Raw genomic sequence first — 8,439 nt, forward strand, 5'->3', positions numbered from 1 at the left:
TACACAGTTCTATGATGGTACAGCAATGCACTGAGAATTTCATCTCATCATGATGTTTTAAATCTGTTTGGTAATCTCTGCACTCTGTACTGTAGAGCTGGACAACTGTTTTAGCTGTTACAGTTATAACAGTTGTCCCTCCCTGTGAAAACTTATTGTCACCTATTCTATTTTAGTTGCTTTCAAAAGTTTCCTTACATCATGTTCTCTGTGGTTTTCACACTTACCTCAGCAGCAACTAGGCCAAAGAACTAACAGAGAGGAAACTCAGTACACAGAGGGTATTGTCAGCTATTTTTTTGTTGTTGTTGCTTTCAAAAGTTTCCCTCACTTCATGCTCTGCATTTCTCTGTGGTTTTCACACTTAACTCAGCAGCAACTTGACCAAAGAACTAACAGAGAGGAAACTAACCAAGACAAGCACAGACTCTCTAATGATTCATTTTCTTCTTCTTTTCCTGTTCAGTAAAATTGCATTAATGTTCACAGGTTCAATACATACTTGTTCCTTCACTGCACCTTCAGACTGTACGATGTTCTGTCTCAGTGCACAGAGAGATTAACTGTGAACAGCATCTAAAACTGTTTCTTTGTACTGTAAATTCAAAGTATGTATAAATAGAGTTGGACTTTTAGACTTTGTTGTTTAATAACACATAAGAGACACATTTCAGGTGTTCAGCTTTAACTTTTTAGTTAAATTCTAGTTAGATTGATGCACGATGAATGACAATGACTGTAGACAAAATCATATTGATGTCATGATCCACTTTGTCTTATTTACTGATTCTTAACTTGTTATGAATCTGATTGTGGTTTCTGATGTGCTCTGTGTTACAGTGGTACAGGGTCAGAATGACTGGAGAGTGACTTACACTTCTACTCAGATCTGTGCCTTAAAAGGATCAACAGTGAACATAAACTGCACCTACAGATACCCATCCAGAATAAATGACCATGATACTGAAGTTGAGAGAACATTCTGGTTCACTAAATTGAGTAATAATGAACCTGTGGATATGAGAATAGACTCGGAGTACGCAGGTCGTGTTCAGTATCACTGTGATATGAACGACTGCACTCTGAGAATCACAGACCTGAGAGAGAGCGACTCAGCTGAGTACAAGTTCAGGCTCATAATAAACCAACCAGGATGGAGATTTACTGGTTCACCTGGAGTCTCTTTGACTGTCACAGGTAACATTTTCATTGGAAGACTTAATGTAACTTCAAATGGTTAATAACTTGGAAATAATACTGTGAATGTTTGTGTGTGTCTGAACATAAATTACATTTCTATTCTTTCTTCACATACACAGATCTCCAGGTGCAGGTGAAGAGGTCAACATATGACTCCTGGTCAGTGCTGAAGTGTCTCAGCAATTGTCGTCTACTTGATCGTTCTTCCTACATCTGGTATGAGAATGGACAGAAAATTTGGACAGGAACATCTTATTATTCAGTCTCCTTTAACTCTGCAGACAGCTATTCCTGTGCTGTTAAAGGATATGAGGATTTCCCCTCTCTTCCAGTTTGTGAGTTTTCTTCACAGTCTTCCACTAACATAACAGCATCTTGTGGAGTCTTTTATCTAAAGTTCTGTACAATGACTTCATGTATTTCTAATATGAGCGACCCCGCTGCCTCGCTTGTTATTGGCACCATGTTTTTCTCATAGAGCTCTACAGGACCTCTACTGCTGTCAGTATCCCAACAACAATATAACTTGCTCTGTGTTACTGTAGAGAAAGATGTAGTTTTAACACTTTAATAATGTTTTATCCTGCTTATTAGACAAAATCTCTTGTACCAAGAGTTTGACAATGAGATTTATCTTCAGTCTCTCAGCGAAAATTACAATACTTCCTTTCTCATTTTTCTTTTGTTTAATAGCAAACAGTCCACTTAAACACACCAATGTTTCAGACTCTGGCTTAAGGTTTGTGTTAACCAGATGTTTTGTATCAATAAATATATTGACCCAGCTCTGTCCTTCAATAGTCAATCAGAGCCATCACTCCAGTCTTTTCAATACATTTCACACATAGTTATGTGATATAATTTCCCTCTGTTTTCCCTTAAAATATAAACGTCTTAAAGTAGATGAGGATTACTGTTCTCCCTCTCTCCTTCAGTGTGTGTTTACTGTGTCACTTACAAAGAGTAAAACTTATATACAAGGTAACAGGACGTCATGTAGTTTGTAATACAAGCTGGTGAAGGAGGAAATCAAGTTCCACAAACAACGTTGTGTTTGATGAATGAATGATTTCAAACATGTTAAAATAACAAAATAAAATATATAGGCAGTGAAAAAAAAACAAAAAAAAAAACAAAAATAACAGCAAACGTTCAGTAAGCAACAAAAATAATAATCTTTCAATGTTCGAATAGGGTGTAGGATGAAGTAAAGAACTTTTCTAGTCCTACCCCTGTCTTTTTTTTAATACTTGTCATCAAAAACATTCAAAACAACACAAGAGAATAAACATAACTTGCATAGAAACAATAACAACAAACAAAAACAACATAAGTCAAAACGAAACTCTGTACCAAATCATATTGTTCCACCTCTTTGTTCATTCATTCTATATCTGTTCAATATGTTCTTTTTAAAGATTTGTTTAAATTTACTTAATGTTGTACATGTTTTCATGTCTTCACTACAGTTGTTCCATAGATTAACTCTCTTTGTTGTGATACAATGAAGTTTTGCATTTGTCCTCACTAATTGTTTTTTGAACACACATATTCCTCTGAAATCATATTTACTTTCCCTCATTTGAAACAACCTTTGGATACTGTTTGGTAACTGCTGATTTTTTACTCTGTACATGATTTGAATAGTTTTGAAGTCAACCGGGTCATTAAATTTTAGCGCGTTTAGATTGATGAAGAGTGAGTTTGTTGTTTCTTTGTAAGTGGTTTTATTTACATTTCTTATAGCTCTTTTTTGGAGGATGAAGATCGGATCTGTGTTTGTCTTGTATGTGTTCCTCCATACTTCCACACAGTAAGTAATGTATGGGAGTATGAAGGGACAGTACAAGGTGTATAGTGATGGTTGATTTAGGAGATCTTTGACTTTATATAATATTGCAGTTGACTTTGATATTTTTGCTTTAATTTAATTCATGTGTGGCTTCCAACATAATCTTTTGTCTATTATTACTCCGAGAAATTTGATTTGAGGCACTCTTTCGATTTGTATATTATTTATCATGAGTTTCTTGCATGAGTTATTCACATGTGTTACATCTGATCACATCCTTCCAAACAGATCAGATGTTTGACAACAGCTAAAAAGCGATAACTGGTCAGATATTTGACACGTTTGAAAGCCAAATATTAGCTTCATACTTTTTTTCAATTATTCAACATTTCAACTGAAAATTTAAATAAGCACTTATAATGTGAAAAATTATCCTCATCTGGCAATGAAATGTTAAATGTGTTGATGTTTTCTCCTCCAGATGCTCCAAAGCTTCCCTCTGTATCAGTGAGTCCCTCTGGTGAGATAGTGGAGGGTAGTTCAGTGACTCTGACCTGTAGCAGTGATGCTAACCCAGCAGCTAAATACACCTGGTACAAGAAGAATGTAAATCCAGACCTTCAACCTCTCAGTAAAGAACCACAGCTTGTCTTCAGCTCCATCCAGTCCTCTGACTCTGGAGAGTATTACTGTACAGCTGAGAACCAGCTGGGGAAGAGGACATCTGAATACATCTTTATTGATGTGAAATGTGAGTCAAACAGTTCATTTAAAAAGAAACATACAGCTGATGGACTTGTCAACGTCATTAAGTCTGATCATGTCTGTTTTTTTCAGCTCTGCCTGCTTCACATTCAGTCTGCTGCTGTAGTTCACTGAGCAGCTCCAATACAACATGTTGTACTAATGCAACCCTTCCTCATTTTATCGTTAATTAATTTTCATACATGTCCTCCAGATGCTCCAAAACTTCCCCCTGTGTCAGTAAATCCCTCTGGTGAGATAGTGGAGGGCAGTTCAGTGAATCTGACCTGTAGCAGTGATGCTAACCCAGCAGCTAAATACACCTGGTACAAGAAGAATGTAAATCCAGACCTTCAACCTCTCAGTAAAGATCCACAGCTTGTCTTTATCTCCATCCAGTCCTCTGACTCTGGAGAGTATTACTGTACAGCTGAGAACCAGCTGGGGAAGAGGACATCTGAATACATCTTTATTGATGTGAAATGTGAGTGAAACAGCTTATTTAAAAAGAAACATACAGCTGATGGACTTGTCAACGTCATTAAGTCTGATCATGTCTGTTTTTTTCAGCTCTGCCTACTTCACATTCAGTCTGCTGCTGTTCACTGAGCAGCTCCAATACAACATGTTGAACTAATGCAATTCCTCATTTTATCGTTAATTTATTTTCATACATCTCCTCCAGATGCTCCAAAACTTCCCTCTGTGTCAGTGAGTCCCTCTGGTGAGATAGTGGAGGGCAGTTCAGTGAATCTGACCTGTAGCAGTGATGCTAACCCAGCAGCTAATTATACCTGGTACAAGGAGAATGAAGACTCACCAAAAGCATCAGGACAGATCTTCACCATCACTGATGTCAGACCTGAACACAGTGGGAATTATTACTGTGAAGCCCAGAACATCAGAGGACGTCATAACTCCACCTTATATCTGACTGTTGTGGCAGGTAAGTTGTCTTACCTTCACACACACACACACACACACACACACACACACACACACACACACACACACACACACACACATACACACACACACACACACACACCTGTATACTACATTATTGATAAGGCACATCTCCTCTCTGTCGCTCTCCATTTTTAGGGAAATCAGTAATTATACTAAGTATCATCGTGGCGATTCTGGTGGTCCTGATGCTGATTCCTCTGCTTCTCTTGAGTCTGTGGATGAGGTAAAACAATTAAGAAGACATCCCTTCTTTTATTAAGTCATTAATTTCATTTAGTTAAGTATTTCTCTTTGGATTCAATCCAGGAAGAAGAAAACTCTAAGCTCCTCCACTGAACTGAATGAACCGGTAGAGACTATAGAGGTGAGAGAGAGACCTTATTGACAGAACTTATCCTAAAATACAGTTATGATGATTTGGCTCACAAATTGTTAAGGCTGGCTCGAACACCGAACATAATAATGGACACAACACCAGCAGGAATTTACTACATATGAGTTTATTAAAGTAAATTAATGAAATGGATGAATAAATGAAGACCAGATACTTAACAAAAAAGACCTGCGTATATAGACTCAGCCCACCAATCAGCACAGGTGCCCACCAACAGATGATCAACTTAAAGGAATCAACAGGAAACACCAAAATAAAACAGGATGTAACAAAATGCACTAGAACACATTTTATTATCAACATGAATAGGAGTCGGTAAAGTTTTAGGTCTTAAAGGTCGGCACAGAATTGAGTCTGAAGCATTATTATTAAAAATATTTTAATAATTCTAACAATATCCAAATTGCATGAATGAGGTTCATTGAGTCTTATATTGTCATCTCTCCCCATCAGCTGGACTCTTCTCCTGTGTATGAGGACGTCTCAGACTTGCAGGTCGTTGCTGCAGCAGACAGAAGTCACAGAGGAGCAGGAAGATGTGGAGTAAAGTCCAGTCAGGTTGGAGCATCATGAAAGGAAAAAAACAGGCCAACAGGGAGAGAGAGAGACTTTATTGACAAAACTTACCCTAAAATACAGTTATGATGACTTGGAATATAAATGCACAAGAACTTGTTTTATTATTAACATGAAGCTGTAAAATGAATTTAAATGTAAAGAACAACTTGCTGAGTAGAAGTCGGTAATGTTTTAGGGCTTAAAGGTCGACACAGAATTTAGTCCGAAGCATTATAATTAAAAATATTGAAAAAAAATTCTAACAGTATGTAAATTGCATGAATGAGGTTCAATGAGTCTTCTATTGTCATCTCTCCCCATCAGCTGGACTCTTCTTTTGTGTATGAGAACGTCTCAGACTTGAAGGTCGTCATTGCGGCATGGACAGAAGACACAGAGATCTACGAAACCCTGGAGTAAAGTCCAGTCAGGTTGGATCCTCCTGAAAGGAAAACACTGGTTGACAAATCCCTAATCAATGTGGTTTTGTTGTGATGCAGTTGAACCAGAGGCTGGACTCACCTGATGGAAGCAGAAAGTAGTACAACAGTGAAATATAACAGTGGAGAGTGAGGCTGTAGAGGATGATGTGGACGTTTTCATGTTCAGTTTTCAGCAGCAGCAGCAGGTAGAAGTGAGCAGCACAGACAGTCAGTAACAGCATGTAGCAGAAGCTTTGAGAAGAATGTGCTGATGGCAGCTTGAACTGAATCATGTCGATGTGTCAAACATGATTGATTGTTTAGATCAGTTGAATGTCAGGTGGTGTGTGTGACTCAACTGATTTATAATTTACTGAGTGTTCTGTCTGAACTAATGCAAGCTTATTTTTTTCTCTGTGGAGTTAGTTATATTACAGATATTTAGGATTAGAGCTGTTGTGTGAAATGTTATTTTAAATGTAAAAATGCTGTAGACTGGAGAGAGAGACTGTAGAGGATAATGTGGACGTTTTCAGTAGCAGCAGGTGTGTGTGACTCATAACTGTGTTTATGTATATTGAGTGTTCTGTCTGAGGTAATGCAGGCTATATTATTGGACTTTACTCCCTTGTCCTTTTCTATATTACACATACTTTAGAGCTGTTATACAAAATGTTATTTTAAATGTATACATAATAAATCACTTTTGAAGAATCCTGATTGGCTTCTTGATTTGCACCTGTCCTGGTTCAAAAAGCTCATTAAGTCTGTTCAGAACATCAGACCGGAAGCATCACATTCACACCATGTGCAGTATACTGTATATTTTCACATCAAATTCAAACATAATCTCGGTTCTCTCACACTTTGCTGAATGTCACATTATCCAGGTATCGCTGTGGCTGAATAAACAGCCAGTTTCCACAAAAACTGTAATTGGAAACTTAATTTCAGTTCCCTTTCACTGCTGCAGAGGGCGACAGTGTGAAGAAAATTTCAGCTTTAAAGGACAGGTTCACATTTTTTCAAATCTGCCTTAAAACAACAGTCAGGTGCCCATATGAACATTGAAACAGGTGTTGCTTGCTGTAATCATTCCTCCTCTTTATACTGACCATTAGAAGATCCCATCTTAATGCTCGTACAATGTAAGTTATGGAAAACAAAATCCACAGTCCTCGTTTTGACCAAAAATATATTTAAAATATCTGAATATAATATGAGGCTTCAGACATCCAAGTTAGACCTGAACACAGTGGGAATTATTACTGTGAAGCCCAGAACAGAAGAGGACGTCCAACTCCAATTTATGTCTGACTGTTGTGGCAGGCAAGTTCAATCAAACAATCAATCAATCAATTTTTATTTATATAGCGCCAAATCACAACAAAAGTCATCTCAGGCCACTTTCCACATAGAGCAGATCAAGACCGTGGTCTTTAACTCTGGTATTACAGAGGGCCTTCCTATATGTTTTAAGACTATCTTGCCAGTGTAACAGGCGTCAGGCATGAGTTACCTGTAGTCAGATGACGTGTCCTGTTTAATACAGGGAAGCAGAGACAGGAGACGATAGTTGTGTTCGTTCAGCAGGCTGTTCTCTGTTTGAGGAACGGAGGCCTTACGCAGTGTACAACCAGCGCTCGCTCTGGTGACTACTCCCTCTTGTGGCAGAACAGAAAAGCACACTTCACAAAACAAAGTTTAAACCCAAATAAAACATATTTAAAATTGGCCTTTTTCACAGAAAAATATACATAAAATAGTGATCCAAACCTAACCATTGTGTCCATACATTTGTAGGTGTCACACCAGACTAAGCGAGATTCTTCCACTTTGGTGGAACGCCAAATCCTTTCCAATTTTCACGATGTTTGCTGTAATTTGCGGGTTTGGGAGTTATACCATGGAGCTAACCTCTTATGTTTTATTATTTTCTTTTTAAAGGGGGCGATGGAGTCGAGTGTTATTCGTAATGAGCCTGCAGCACTATCAACAAGATTATCAATTTGGGAGGGACTAAAGTTAACATAAGAGTCCTCTGTAGTATTGAGACATGACATTGAATTCAGTACTGATGGAATTGCTTCCTTAAATTTATCTACAACACTATCAGATAGACATCTAGTGAGGAAATTTTTGTCTAATGGTGTGTAATCCAGTGATAGGAATTCAAAAGTTATTAAAAAGTGATCTGGTAAAATAGGATTTTGTGGAAAAATTATTAAATGTTCAATTTCTATCCCATAAGTCAGAACAAGGTCGAGTGTGCGGTTAAGACAGTAAGTGGGATTATTTACACACTGAGAGAAGCCAATTGAGTCTAATAATGAGATAAATGCAATACTGAGACTATCATT

The 8,439-nt window shown here is 37.6% G+C and overlaps 1 long non-coding RNA gene across 1 annotated transcript; it reads right to left on the minus strand.

The window, feature by feature from the left end:
- Window positions 1-5,373: 5,373 nt before the first annotated feature.
- Window positions 5,374-7,885, minus strand: LOC137180194 (uncharacterized). The gene is made up of 2 exons (XR_010927924.1): window positions 7,599-7,885; window positions 5,374-6,099 (listed from the first exon to the last, which is right to left on the minus strand). It is a non-coding gene; the product is annotated as an uncharacterized lncRNA (long non-coding RNA).
- Between the last annotated feature and the right edge of the window lie 554 nt (window positions 7,886-8,439).

The sequence above is a fragment of the Thunnus thynnus genome, chromosome 3, assembly GCF_963924715.1.
Source record: "Thunnus thynnus chromosome 3, fThuThy2.1, whole genome shotgun sequence".
NCBI lineage: Eukaryota > Metazoa > Chordata > Actinopteri > Scombriformes > Scombridae > Thunnus > Thunnus thynnus.